Here is a 13886-nt window from a genome sequence, read left to right as displayed (position 1 = left end):
CTAGAACTCGTGGTCTTCTGGTTTCTGGCCTGGTGCCTTACCCACTATGTAAATCTGGCTTTCTCAAGTTTATAGTAGAGTAATTGTTTTCATGGAATATCTCCCTCTCCATCAATGGTGGTTCAGATCCACTAACTATGCAGAGGAATATTAACAATGTATTTCTGCAGCTGCTGTAAGAATGGAGAGAGGAAGGGTCCCAAACCACCTTCAAGGGTTCAGTGGTAGCAAATCCCATCCCCAAATTTCTTCCACATGTTATTTTTCTATCGATATTTAAATCAGAGGAGATAATTAAAATTACTCAGGGAAGCATTTGGTGCACTAATTGTTCACATAAGCACAAATAAAAATATAACCGAGAGAGTCATTTTGGTTAGTCTGGAAGTTATGGCCATAACTTCCAGACTAAAAACTAGAGCCGAGGTGGCGCAGTGGTTAGGGCGCAGTACTGCAGGCCACTTCAGCTGACTGCTATCTGCAGTTCGGCGGTTCTAATCTCACCGGCTCAAGGTTGACTCAGCCTTCCATCCTTCCGAGGTGGGTGAAATGAGGACCCAGACTGTGGGGGCGATATGCTGACTCTGTAAACCACTTAGAGAGGGCTGAAAAGCCCTATGAAGCGGTATATAAGTCTAACTGCTATTGCTAACTTCTAATCTGGGTTTAGATATGAAAGTCAGACAGGTGATTTTGGACCAGTGCACTCTTATCAGCCAACCCCACTTCACCTGGGTTGTAGTTGTAGGAAAATTAGGAGGTGGAAGAAACATTAGGCATGTTTACTGCCTCAAATAATTAAAAAATAATAATGAACATGGGATTAAAAATAAACAAATGAAATGAAATAATTGGCAGGCTACCTATGATCTGTTCTTCCATATACTCTTCCCTTCTTGTGTCAATCTGTCTTTATCTCAAGGAAAATGGCAAAAATTCCCATTTTCTTTTTACTCTAGAGAATCTTTGGATGGTGATAATCTGCTCTTCCTTTTTTCCCCTCTCACTTTTTACAGTATTTTATTATCATGTAGCAGTAATGCCTTTTCCCCCCTTTCTATGTGATCCAGAGCTACTTTGACTGTCTCTTCTAACCGAAATTGACAGCATGTTAAAATCCAAAAGGTATTTAAATTGAATACGTCCATAGCCCATTTAAATCGTTTGTTGACAGGTAGCAAAATTACTGGACTTTGCAGGTTTACCACGCTAGGAAAATTTCCTTCCTTTTAAGTCAACACTTGTACTGATTTTCCTACTTGAAAGCAGTGTTGTTGTTGTGTGTGTGTGTGTGTTTTTTTTTTAAGTGCATCCACCAAATCTTCCTCAAAGCACAGATTGGATGGAGCAATACTGACATCCTTTGGCTTACACTTAAGGGACTGTTGCAGCACATTCCCTTGTGTTAAAAAGCACAAAATCCTTACCCCGCAAAAAAAAAAAATTAAAAAAATTAAAAAACAAAAACGTGGAGGCTTTTGTCCAGCCTGAACCAAGAGGAATTGTGCACAGCCCGATTTGCAGCGTGAGAGAGCCTCAACTGTTCCAGATTTCATGCGTGTCAAGGACGACATCTGCAGAACAGCGAACTAAAGGGCAGCAATTCAAGCATTGTTACCCCCCCCCCCCCACACACACACATAACACATGTGAGGCCAGAGATCGGCTGGGACAAAAACGCCGGACCGCTAGGAAGGCAGGAAACGGAACATTTGGACTTTCGCTCCGCTTACCTTCTGCAGAAGAGATTTCACTACTGGCAGCCCTGAGCATTTAAATTCTGCAGAAGCCTCCAGCACGACCAGTATCTCACAATAGCTTCGCTCCCTTTCCTTTCGTGGCGAGAGAGAATGGCATTTAAAGGCTGCCCTGACTCTCCAATGCCCCGGCCGGAAAATGTAAAGGCAATTTCTCCTGGTATCATCTCCCAGGAGAGTATAATTTAATTTGCCACCGGGAAATAGATGGGACGAGGGGGCGAGTGCTGCAGTCTCCCGGTGGGGAGAGAGAGAGGGGGGGGGAAATGAAATGTTTCGGAAAGACACCCCCCCCTCTGCCCATTCTCCCCCACAACAAACCCCTAAACAAACCACCAAGCCCGAAAGTGGTGTCGTTGTGACTGTGTCTTGTTTACCGCGGACGGGGCTGATGGTTACCTTGGACTTGAAGCACAGAGACCCCTTCTGTCGGGAGCAGGAGGAGCGAATCTTCCAGGAAAGCCCCCCCCTCTTTATTTGCATCCCTCCCCCACCTTCACTTGCAAACCCTGGTCTTCTAGTTTCTGTAACCTTCCCTTAGCAAGGACTGCGGCTCTCTTAGCAGAACCTTTCCCTCTCTCTCCCTCTCTCCCTCTCTCTCTCTGTCTCTCTGTCTCTCTCTCTCTCTCTCTCTTTCTCTTTCTCTGTCTCTCTCTCTCTCCTCCTCCTCCTCCTCTTCTCCTGAGTGGTGGCTTTCCCTCCCCGTCTTCCTTCTCTTTCTTTTAATCAGGCTCCCTGAATGAAAGGCAGTCAGAGCGAGCGAGCCAGCGAGTCAGCCAGCTAGCCAGCGAAGGCTTCCCCCTCCTTCCTCCTCCTCCTCCTCCTCCTCCCCGCTTCCCATCCCCGCCGCTTTCCCTGAGTTCAGTGATGCTCGCAGAAGGCGCCTGAATTGGTTTCCAGTCGGCTTCCAGGGTGGAAGAGGGCAAAACAAGCGGGGAATAAAGAGGAAGATTCGTCCGGGACTTCGGGGGTGGCCGCCCTGGGTAGGACGCGACTTGATTCCCAACAGAAGGTAGGACTCTCTTGCCTTGGGGTTTGTAGGGAAAAGGGCAAAGTATTTGCGGCGGGGGGGTGGGTGCTTCTCCCCATCCCCGTGTGCCCTCTTCTATTCCATCAACCTCAGGGGTATTCAACGGGTAACTTTCGCTCGCTCGCTCGGTCTTACAGAAAGAACCTTTCAGACCCGAAGTTGAGCGAGCATGTTGCCTTGTGGGCTTCAGCTGAGCTGCTTTCAATGGGCAATTTCCGAAGCTAGGCAGAAGAACTGTCGGTCTGGATGCGGGGCAGCCTATGGATCTCCTACCTCTCCGTTCAAGGCTACCTAACTAACTCAAAAACAACCCCAGTAACGTATTTCATTTGTGTGTGTGTGTGTGGAAAAGGTGGAGGATGAGGAATCTCAAGGCAACATTTGTGAAAGCTTAACCTGTTATCCTTTAGTCCTTACCGTGGGCTTCGCATGAATGGCAAACATACGTGTGGGAACTCACCTCATCCTATATAGAAGATTGCCCTTAGGGGGTCTTCTGTTCTGAGGCTACGGCAAAACTCTCCCCCTTCTCCCCACCCCCATATATTTTGGGTTGAACTATGTTTCAGATGCTCCAGGAGTATTTGAAGCATAGAAACTTCACTTATTTGTCTGCATTGGTAAAGAGCTGCACAGCCAAAGGTTGAGAAGGTCACCATCCCGTGTGGTGATCAGAGACTTACAAACCACAGAAAGAGAGAAGGCAACTTGTGTCTGCCTTGACTGTCCCTACTGCAATAAAATCCATATTTGATGTGGTGTTGAATTAATGCAGCATGGTGCGAGTCCCCCCCTCTGTGCGCCTAGCAAGTCACCGCTCTGCGCCGTGCTCCAAAATTTACAGCAAATGATTGTGCATTATAATGCCAGCTGTAGCTATCTGGGCTAACCAGAGCTTTCGGCATCAAGGAGGCCACCAACTGTCTGGTTACTGTAACAAACAGTAGAACTGCCATCCCGGTTGGTATCTTCCACCTCAGTGGAGCCCTTTCACATCATCATCATCATCCCTGATTTACAATTGGGGGGGGGGGGAAAAGGAGGGAGTCTGTTTTCAAAACTGTAGCTCGTTAGTTGTGAAATGCTTTGAGGTCCATCCTTTTATCCTGGATGGTTAAAAAGAGGAAGAGAGACGAATGCGTTTGCATTTATAAGGTAGAGGGTTCCATATTTACATAACCGACTTGTCAGATTTTGACTTCCTATTTGTTGAGCCTTTTTTCGAAAATGATCTGCTGTGAAAACTTTGTTGAGCTTACGTTACTGTTGTCTGCATTTCAGAAATTTATGCTAATATCCATCACCTCTCTGCTTCCCCCCCCCCCCAAAAAAAATGGGGTGGGAGAGGGAGTAGGATGAGGGCAGAGAATATTTAGAGAAACAGAGAAGGTCAAGTTTCATTTGCTTGGGGGAGAAAAAACTCTTTCACAGGCTTAAAAAAATGGCAGCATCGTTTGGTGGGTAGGGATGAACAGTGTGATTCAGGACATGAATCAAATTATTGAAGCTAAGCCTTTCATCTCAAACCTATTTTAATCAATGAAACTGACCCCTTTGTGCACACTTGACTGAAGGTGGGTTTCTAATGTGAAAGTTCAGTCCGGGGGGGGGGGGGGGGACTGGTTTTGAATTTCAACCTAGCCTTTAAAACTATGCAGTTAAATTTATTAGAATTGGGCTTGGTATCAAATCAAATTGTGTTGCATGCTTTGTTCTCTTACATTTGCAAATAAGATATGTCTTATTTGTCTACGAGGTGTGTGAGAATTGTAGGGAAAAAAAATACAGTTTGTGTTTCCCTCATTTCATTTTGTTCCTTCTCGCTCTAGTTTATGTTGACATATTTGGATTGTGGGTGAGTTTCAGTGAGGGAGATTTTTTTCGATTTTGTGTGAACAGTCAAATGTTCTGTGCAGGTATACTTGGAGAGTACAGTGTGAATTTTTATTCTGTAGTATCCTTTAGCGCTGTAAAGGTATGCAGAATTTTTCCCCAATGCAAGGATGCATTCCTTTAAACAGAACCAGGTGCTGAGAGCAGATCTGTATTATATTATTACTAAGAAAAGGAGATAAAACTGAAAGACCCACAGTCTCCAGATACACAGAGGGCATATTGCTCGTTTATTATCAGTCAGAGAAATTTGATGTTAAAGTTAATTCAAAAAGCCTTGGTACTGAACGTGGCTGGTTGAAAAAAGAGAGAAAGACAATTGCTTCATTTTTTAAAATCAACTGAAATACAGAAGAGAGAAAAGGTTAATTTAAAAATGATAACCTTTTCTGGTACTTAGGAAGCCATTTCCTGATTTTAGCAAGATATCCCAAAGGAGGAAAATAACCATGGAGCCTTATACTCTTGTTGGCTGTCTGATTTTTCCCCCCCTCTGAGATGATTTATTTTCTATGTATTTTTATAATGCTAATAATTCAAATTGTAATAATTGTCTGTGCTCTGTAATGCCACTAGGCTGCAGCATTTGCACAAAGGGTCAGACAAGTGTGAGGAAAAACACTGAGCAAGTCACACAAAAGAGGTGTAAGAAGTGTGCTTTATGTTCATATCAAGTACTGACCTCTTTTCATTTAAAAAAAAAAGATTAATGATCAGTAGCTGAAGTATTTTATATGATGTATCCAGTTTCCTCATTAAACTGCACCACAGTCCTCACCACTCTGCATTATAGTGCTGTATTTATCTCCAACTGGGCACAGGGGAAGGCGGGCAGGAATGGGAGAAATAAAGCAACGGGGAAAAGATTGATAGATTCAGAGAAAAATATGTAAATTATAATTTTTAATAGAGCTGAGCTGGAATCTCTTTATGTAATAGATGCAATGATGCTAATTAATATTGCACTTTTGCTGCCGAAGATTTTGAGCAAGAAAAGAGTCTAGTAAAGAACTATCGGTGATTTTTAAGTTGGTTTGAAAACTTTTCATGCAGCTTTAAAAAGATATGGTATGTTGCTTTGAGGCTAGGATTGTAAGAACCTGGATACAGTGCCCTCCCCCTGCTATGGGAAGTCACTGCATGGCTTTGAATGCATCATTATTTCAGGTCAACCAAACTCATAATTTTGTAGAAGTGGTCTGTATGCCACCTTGACCTCCTGCAACCTAGGTGGAATATACTGTACGCCAACAAACAAATAAAATGTGTTATGATAGCATCTGGAATTATGGGGATATAGCTTTTAATTCCACAAATTCCATGGAAGCATAAGTGTGCTAGATACAAATGATTCATGCGTTTCTACTCCAGAATTGTAGGCACATTTGCATTTCTGTCTCAAGGAAATACTTGATCGAACTTGTAAAAATAAATATATTGAGACTATCCTCCGGCTTATTATTTATATATTTGCATTATTCATATGCCTCCTGCTTCACCAGACTTTGGACAGCTCCCAACAATAAAATATCAATACATTCTCCAAGTCTTAAAATCATCATAAATTTATAGATCGCAAAGTCATTTAATAGCCAAAAACATAGAACTGACAAACTCCAGGGACAAACATAACAACTGCCATTTTGTCAACTTGCCAAAGGCTCAACAAGAATGAATCCTTTCCCTTGTTTTGGAAGATTGCTATGGAAGAGCCCTCTTCTCTTAAAAGAGTAAGAGACTTACAAAGACTTGGAGTGGCAAAAATGAAAGCTCCTCTCTGTGCTGCCATCCGCACAGACTAGTGGTTCTCAACCTTTTCTTCTCCATGGAACTCCTTTAAATACCTTTTGTGGCCACAGACCATGTCCATGAACCCCCAAGACTTAACTCAAGATGTAAATCATAACATTTCTTCAAGCCCTTTGGGAATGACATCACAGCCACTCAGGGGTCTACAGACCACAAGTTGCAAAATACTGTCCCAGATATATAGGGAATAGCATGTAAGAATACTTTATTTGGAGAAAGCAATCCCATTGAAGAGTTGAACAGTGAAGGGACTTTCTAGATAGCTAGCTGATATTTATTTATAGGGGAAAATGTCCAGACCAAACGTAATTTCTAAGGTTGTATTTCCCCCCCTTACCAGAGGGATTCCCCTTGTGGAGTACTGTAAAGCTGTTACCATGGCAACTCCACTGTGCTGAACAGTAGAATCCATTTTATGGCAGTACAGTAGAAGCCATTTTAAGGAACAACAGGCTGTATCTTAACAGAACACAACCCTGAAGGTTGTGAGGGGTGTCTTAACCCCACAGTATTTTTTTCCAGATAATAAGTCATCTATGTACCATGCTTGGTTGAAATTGCTCAAGGAGTTCCAGAATTATGCTGGATCACACACTGAGCCATTTTTACATAGATAGATAGATAGATAGATAGATAGATAGATAGATAGATAGATAGATAGATAGATAGATGATAGGTAGGTAGGTAGGTAGGTAGGTAGGTAGGTAGGTAGATAGATAGATAGATAGATAGATAGATAGATGATAGATAGATAGATAGATAGATAGATAGATAGATAGATAGATGATAGGTAGGTAGGTAGGTAGGTAGGTAGGTAGGTAGGTAGTTTGAGTTTGAGTTTGAGTTTGAGTTTCATTTTATTTATATGCCACCCTATTCCCGGCGGGACTCAGGGCGGAGCACAAACCCAAGGAGGGGGAAGGGAAAAACACAAAAACTACAAAAGTACAGAGTATTTAAAAACAACCAACAGCCACACGATTCGAGAGGGGAAGGGAACTCATCGACCCCAGGCCTGCCGACACAGCCAGGTCTTAACGGCTTTTTGCAAGGCCTGGAGAGAGGTGAGGGTCCGAATCTCTGCGGGGAGTTCATTCCAAAGGGCCGGAGCCGCCACAGAGAAGGCCCTCCCCCGAGTAGTAGCCAGATGACATTGGCTGGTAGACGGAACCCGGAGGAGGTAATTGTAGTCTAGGTAGGTAGGTGGGTAGTAGGTGGGTAGGTAGGTAGGTAGGTAGGTAGGTAGGTAGGTAGATAGATAGATAGATAGATAGATAGATAGATAGATAGATAGATAGATAGATAACCAGCACTTTCAACTGGATCCAAAAACCAATTCTGCTCTTATAGATTCGGCATATACTGCCAAACCAGGTCTAGCCACTGGCAATTTGAAAGCTATGTTTTATATCTACTGCAGTTTCTCTGTAGTCTTCAAACAAAGCTCTGGTAAAGCACTTTACAGTGATCCAGTAAGCCTTGTAGATCTGTAAAACACATTGAGAATCCTGCCATGATTCCTTATTTTTTTTGGCATGGAAACATTATAGCAAAACAGAAACAAAATTCTTGTATTGTAGTTCATTATTTGCTGCCTTAGTCATTGCCCACCAGAAGTTGTAAAACTCAGACTATAATGGATAGATTATCCAGTTATTAAGTTGTGGTCTTTAGTCACAAAATGAAAAGACAAAATTAAAAAAATCAACAACTTTTTTTTCATCTCACAAATGGTGTTTTTATGCTATTTTCATTTGTTTCATTCTGCTCTCTCTCTCTTTTCTTCATTATTAACCATTTGGCCAGAGCTGAATTTTGGTTTGTGATTATCTTTTTAGTTTAAGACTTTTCATCAAAACATATTAAACATTCTAATTCAACCAGTTAGACTGCCTTATATATGTTCCATCTCTACTCCTCCCACCATCCATACCTCCCTGCCTCGTCCCCCATTTAGAGTGGTATATAAGTCTAAGCAGTTAGACTCATATACCACTTCATAGGGCTTCCAGCCCTCTCTAAGCGGTTTACAGAGTCAGCATATCGCCCCCACAGTCTGGGTCCTCATTTCACCCACCTCGGAAGGATGGAAGGCTGAGTCAACCCTGAGCCGGTGAGATTTGAACCGCCGAACTGCAGATAACAGTCAGCTGAAGTGGCCTGCAGTACTGCACCCTAACCACTGCGCCACCTTGGCTCTCTTGCAGGACTGGATCAGAATAGGCAGAACTTATCCCTTTCCCAAGATAAGGCTCTTTAATGCTACTGTGAAGTGTGATTTGAGTACCAATCTGTTAGCAAGGGCATCTTATAAACTGTCCTATGTAAGCCATATCTATTTTAGAAGGGATTGCAATGGTAATTTTTATTTTATCTTATTTTTCCACACGGCCTTATTATCTATAAAAAAAATTGCTGAGTTCTCTGAAAGCGTGAGGCTACTGCATAGTCATCCTTTCGAAATCTTGTACCCTCTAGGTGTGTTTTATTGCAAGTTGTAAGATGTCTATGCAGGCTGAAGATTCTGAAACTTGTGATCTAGCACATCTGGAGAGCACCAGATTTGGAGGAGGAAGCAATTACACCCTCTTTCCCCTTTTATTTTGTGCTATGGTGAATCATTTATTATCTAAGGCAGTGGTTCCCAAACTTGGCAACTTTAAGACTTGTGGACTTCAACTCTCAGAATTCTCCAGCCAGACAAACGGAAGGAGAGAGAGAGAGAGAGAGAGAGAGAGAGAGAGAGAGAGAGAGAGAGAGAGAGAGAGAGAGAGAGAGAGAGAGAGAGAGAGAGAGAGAGAGAGAGAGAGAGAGAGAGAGAAAACATGGCCGGCAAGCCACTCCCACCAGGTCACATGACCAGCAAGCCACTCCCACAAAAGAGGCCACACCCACAGAGTAGGTTGCAAAAAATTTGAAACACATCACTGGTGTAGGAGTTGGTGTAGTCCAGTGGTTCCCAAACTTGGCAACTTTAAGACTTGTGGACTTCAACTCCCAGAATTGCAGAGCTGGCTGGAGAATTCTGGGAGTTGAAGTCCACAAGTCTTAAAGTTGCCAAGTTTGGGAACCACTGATCTAAGGTAATCTTGTGACTCTTATTTTTTATTACATTTGCTGATCCATGAAGGTTACACTGCAAGTAAAAATACACTTGTAGATAGCCTTGAAGATAGACCTCTAGATCAGAGGTAGGTTTCAAATTCTAGTGCTACCAGTTCACTTGTGCTTGTGCAGAAGTGTCCGGGTGAGTAGGCAGAACCACTACCAGTTCAACTGATCCGGGCTGAACCGGGAGCATCCCGCTTATGCTGCAGATGCACAAAAGATGTTCAACTTTCAAGATAATTGTAAAACTATTTAGGGTGCCTGGAAACTATTATTATTAGAACAGATGTGCTATATAGGTAGGGTGGTGCAGTGACGCAGTGGTTAAGGTCAGTGGTGGGATTGAAAATTTTTGCTACCAGTTCTGTGGGTGTGGCTTGGTGGGCGTGGCTTGGAAGGGGAAGGATACTGTAAAAACTCCATTCTCTCCCCACTCCAGGGGAAGGTTAGTGCAAAATCCCCATTTCCTCCCCATCAGAAAGGCAGATAATAGATGGGGGTGAGGCCAGTCAGAGTTGGTATTGGTTCTCTGAGCTACTCAAAATTGTGCTACTGGTTCTCCAGAACTGGTCAGAACCTGCTGAATACCACCTCTGGTTAAGGTGCTGGGCTTGTTGGCTGTAAAACCAGTAGCCCAGGTTCAAGATCCAAGCTCCACATGATGGGATGAGCTCCCGTCCTCACTCCAGCTCCTGCAAATGCAAGTAGATAAATAGATACCACTTAGGTGGGGGACGTAACAGTGCTCCGTTACTTCATTCTGGCCACATGACCAGGGAAATGTCTTCAGACAATGCTCTCTCAATGGCCTTGAAATGAGGATGCGCATTACCTTCTAGAGTTAGCAACAAGTAGTGGAGTAAAATCTTCAGGGAGGTATGGTGAAAAGTGCTTTCATAGGCTCTTTGAAAGGTTAAGATTTTCATAATCCTTATTTGATGTACAGGACTGGTTTAAAGAGTTTTATTTGATGGTATTTGCAAGTAATGTTTCCTTAAGCTGAATACACACATTTATTTTTGCAGTTGATAGTCGGTAGTACATTGTAAATAATTCTGTTGCAGATTAGTATGTAAATATTCCACATCAATAAAAGCAAAATAAAACAGAAACACTTTAGAGTTTCTATCAGGAAAAAAACAAACATTCTCTTAATTTTTTACTATGTAGAAAGAGGGGCTTTTTAAATGCCGACAAGTCTTTAATATGGGACCATCATGGCTACAATCTGAATAATGGATGATTATTAATGTTATAATAAATAATTTCTTGTAAAGCTAGTATGGATTTCAATTCATTTATTATATAGTCTAATAACATTCAGATACAAAAATGGTTTGGGAGAGAGAGATCACAAAGGAACGAGCAGTCTACCAATCCTAGCTTTGATAGTTTGGGGGAGGTTTTTTCCTCCATAATTTTATCTGTAATTGTCAGCCTTAAAAGCAGAGGTGGTATTCAGCGGGTTCTGACCAGTTCTGGAAAACTGGTAGCAGAAATTTTGAGTGGTTTGGAGAATTGGTAGCAATAGCAATAGCAGTTAGACTTATATACCGCTTCATAGGGCTTTCAGCCGTCTCTAAGCGGTTTACAGAGTCAGCATATCGCCCCCACAGTCTGGGTCCTCATTTTACCCACCTCGGAAGGATGGAAGGCTGAGTCAACCCTGAGCCGGTGAGATTTGATCCGCCGAACTGCAGATAGCAGTCAGCTGAAGTGGTTGCAGTACTGCACTCTAACCACTGCGCCACCTCGGCTCGGTAAATACCACCTGTGACTGGCCCTGCCCCCATCTATTCTCTGTCTCCCTAGTCCCAGCTGATCTGGAGGGAATGGGGATTTTGGAGGGTGGGAATGGAGATTTTACAGTATCCTGCTGCTACCACGCCCACCAAGCCACGCCCACCAAGCCACACCCATAGAACTGGTAGTAAATTTTTGGGAATCCCACCACTGCTTACAAGGTATTCTGCCTTGAGATCCAGAAACTGACTGCATCGGAAGACAGTAACAGTACTCTGAGATAGGTTATAGCAACAGAAACTTGCAAATCTGCTTCTACTTCACCTTCCCTCCCTCTTATATCCTGGTCAAGGAGGAACTCATATCACTTTTCCAGAGTTTGAGGAAGTCTTTTGTCTTTGTTATTTCTGTAACAACTTCTGGCTAGTATTTTCAAGGCCTTCTCCATGGCTCTCTGCACTAATATCCAGTTTATTTATTTTTTATTATTATTTAACAGGCAGGGCTAACTGAACGTTATAGTGAGAAAAGTCAAGATGGCAGCCATGATGTTGCAATGACAGCTCTGCCCATTTTTTTTAACTCATGGTGGAGCTTCAGTTGCTCCATCATAGCTACCGTCTTCACTTTTTTAACCATACTGTCTGCTAACAGACATGCAATAGAGCCATAGGAATTTTAATTTATAATATACAAGCATTTCTTACACCTGTTTAAAATTGGTATTTGCCTGAAACCCCTGATAAAATTGTCTGTGCAGTAGATTCCCGGATATTGGGTTCATAAAACAAATTTTGTGGTGCAGTCTAAATGTCCTGGATGGCTCTTTTGAAATTCTGCTTAACTTGCTGTTTTATCACAGAAATGATTAAAGTAGCAGTGTCTCAACTAAACCATGCTAGTAGTGTGCAACTTTTTTCTGAGCCCCAGTAATTTCAATCAACATAAAACCAAACCTTACGATTTTTTAAAGTTTTATTTTTTTAACATTACATATGGAGGGTTTTTTTTCCTGCCAGCAACAGATGCCATTACTGTAAATTAAAGAAAGAAAAGAAAACACTTTTCCAAAGTAAGCATTGTTGTTTCCCTTATTTTTGAACAATTGATGGGGGAGGGTGGAGATGGTGTTGCATATGAATTGAAGTAGTAATTTGACATACTTGCTCAAAATTGCATGACCTTTAATGCAGCATAATAGCATTTGTAACTGTTATAACATTTAAGAACAAAGCACAATTTAGATAAAAGATAAAAAGGTAACTGTGTGTAATCTGTGGTGTGTGTGTGTATGTTTACCTATATATGTAGATATGTGTAAACACAGAGAAGGAATTATTTTGTCCTCATAGTATTTTAAACAAGAATAATTTTATATGATTGTCTGCAGGTTAACAACATGTGAGTAGCTATGACCCAAGATATAATTATAGCATATCAGCCGTTTTGCAAACTGAATTTCTGAAGAGGTGTGTGTGTGTGTGTGTGTGTGTGTTCAGATACACTCAGAAGCCAGTCTAGTAAAAGAAATTGATAAAATATCTGTTTTTCATCATTAGATACTATCATTTAGCCAACATGAAATCTGAGTAAGACCTACTTGCTCCAAACTAGTAGTGCAGTTTTTTTTTAAGGTACTTGCATGCAAGGGATAGAGGAAACTAAATTTTTGTCCTTCAAATCAAGGTGAAAATTTCTTGCAATCTACAGAGCAAAGCTGGAGTGAAAAAAAAGATAAAAAAAGATTGATTGTTTGGAGTTCATAGTATTCAAGAGCAAGAGTTCTGTAGGTAACAGATTGGCCTGAATTAATTTGACTTACTCCTCCTCCTTTTCCTCCTCCTCCCCACCATCATTACCACTATCATCATCACCACTGTTGTTGTTGTTGTTGTTATCATCTTCATCATCATCATCATCATCATCATCATTAAAAATACATGAATATTCTCATGGAAGTATATGATATTCTGACAAATGTAGCCCATAATGAAGTAAAACAGACCGATCAAAACTAAAGAGATTAGGCAACTACCCCTTTCTGCAAATATTGTGATTACACAGAGCTAATGTTGAACTCTTTTCTGCTTCCACTTTGTGAACGTTGTACTTGATACATGGCAGCTGAGGTATTGAGAAATCGGTGGTTATATTCCTTTCTAATGTCATTAAGCCAGAGAGGTGGAATCTTGACAAACTGGACATTATGTGGCTTCCAATATGGGAAACATGTCAACATTATTTAGGGAAACATACGGTGGTATCACTGGCTCAAGGTTCACATTATTCTTTTATTGAAAATATCTTTCTCCATCTGCTGTCCAAAGGAACTGACAGTCTAAGAAAAGGCTCGAGCATTCCTACTAGCACAAAGCTCAGTTTTTACTTATTGGGCATCCCAGTTTGTTTATTTATTAAATTTATATCTTGCCTATCTCTCAAGTAATTAATCCAATCCCTTGATATTAGACTTTTTAAAAAAAATCTCCAGTGAAGTATACATTCAGATTAGAAGAGGTTTATGACCAAAGTGTTTATTTCCCCCC

General features: G+C 41.7%; 1 protein-coding gene across 1 annotated transcript in view; it reads left to right on the top strand.

Moving 5' to 3' along the window:
• The first annotated feature begins 2616 nt into the window (after positions 1-2616).
• LOC106539699 (cadherin-10) overlaps positions 2617-13886 on the top strand; it is a 139543-nt gene continuing 128273 nt past the window's right edge. The window contains exon 1 of the mRNA XM_087721993.1: positions 2617-2769. The gene's annotated coding sequence lies outside the window, so the exon portion shown is untranslated. The remainder of the gene's footprint in view (positions 2770-13886) is intronic.

Source organism: Thamnophis sirtalis, unplaced genomic scaffold, assembly GCF_051295495.1.
Source record: "Thamnophis sirtalis isolate CommonGarterSnake01/CBP01778 unplaced genomic scaffold, rThaSir2_p1.2 scaffold_8, whole genome shotgun sequence".
NCBI classification, from domain to species: Eukaryota; Metazoa; Chordata; class Lepidosauria; order Squamata; family Natricidae; genus Thamnophis; species Thamnophis sirtalis.
This window is presented reverse-complemented; position numbering and strand designations above follow the sequence as displayed.